The 1301-nt window shown below is 68.0% G+C and overlaps 1 pseudogene; it reads left to right on the top strand.

Moving 5' to 3' along the window:
* The first annotated feature begins 19 nt into the window (after positions 1-19).
* Positions 20-459, top strand: LOC104916224 (annotated as a pseudogene).
* The last annotated feature ends 842 nt before the right edge of the window (positions 460-1301 follow it).

Genomic DNA, 1301 nt, shown 5'->3' on the forward strand with positions numbered 1-1301 from the left:
CAGGGGGGGGGGCTGCTGGGGTCCCAGTACCACGTGCTGCACTGATGGCCGCTACCCCTCTGTGCAGGACCTGGTGGCCTGGGTGACAGTGGGATTCCTGCACGTCCCGCACGCCGAGGACATCCCCAACACGGCCACCCCTGGTAACAGCGTCGGCTTCTTCCTGCGCCCCTTCAACTTCTTTGACGAAGACCCATCGGTGGCGTCGCACGGTGCCGTCATCGTGCGCCCGCAGGACCCCGACTTCACACGCCTGGAGGTGCAGCGTTGGACCCCTGACAGCGCCGGGCCCTGCGTGGCACCAGAGCCCTTCTCCTACAATGGCACCTACTGGCCAGTGTGAGCACAACGGGGGGGCTCAGGTTGTGCCTCCCGTGCCGCCCTCTGATCTGTGGGGCTGCACAGACGGGGCCCCCGATGCTGCAATATTTCATGGTTCCGACATCGGCAGTCATCCTATGGCTTTTGTGTCCTTACAGGGCCGTGTGTGCCCACGCATCCCCCCATGGTGCTCTGCTCCCCCAGCCGGGGGTCCCCAGCTGTGCCCCCCAGCTCTGAGCGCACCGCACACACACAGCAGTCCTCGGTCCGCTTTATTGGGGTGCGGGACGGGGGCTCCTACCGCAGAAGGCGACATGCAGGGCGGTGTAAAAAGGCTGGGGGGGGGCACATAGAGACCTACGGGACAACGGCACGAACACGGCACGCACGTTGGGGGGCTGCAGGGGGACCCTGCCCGTGCCCCCCAGCCCTCCCCACCACATTGTGCGTGCGGCGGCACAGCGGGACCTCCCCCAACCCCTGTGCCGTGGGGAGGGAGCGCGGGGAGGGGACGACGCCGGAGCCACGCGCTGCCCCCCGGCGGCCCCATGGCAGACAGACAAGGACACGCGCTCACCCCACGCCCGGAGAACACGCGTGTTTGCACCCTGCACACCAGGAGCACACCCAGACACACGCGGCGTCGCCGTAGGGGCAAGCACACGGACACGCGGCCCCACGTGTGCACAAAGCAGACGGGGCAGAGGGCCGCGGCTCGCAGACGGACGCGGACACGCACGGCGCACACAAAGACACGTGTGCATCAGACACATCTGCGCACGAGGACAGGCATGTGCGTCGGACAGGTGTGCGCACACGGAAATGCACACACGCACACCGCCCCGCTCCCCCGTCCCCCCGCTGCAGCACTATGGGGAGGAGAAGGAGGAGGAGGAGGAGGAGGAGGATGAGGAGGAGGAAGGGCGAGAGCAGCCCACACCCGCTGCCACCGGCCCGGCCCGGGGTTAGGCCAGCTAACG

This window comes from Meleagris gallopavo, unplaced genomic scaffold (assembly GCF_000146605.3).
Source record: "Meleagris gallopavo isolate NT-WF06-2002-E0010 breed Aviagen turkey brand Nicholas breeding stock unplaced genomic scaffold, Turkey_5.1 ChrUn_random_7180001875051, whole genome shotgun sequence".
NCBI lineage: Eukaryota > Metazoa > Chordata > Aves > Galliformes > Phasianidae > Meleagris > Meleagris gallopavo.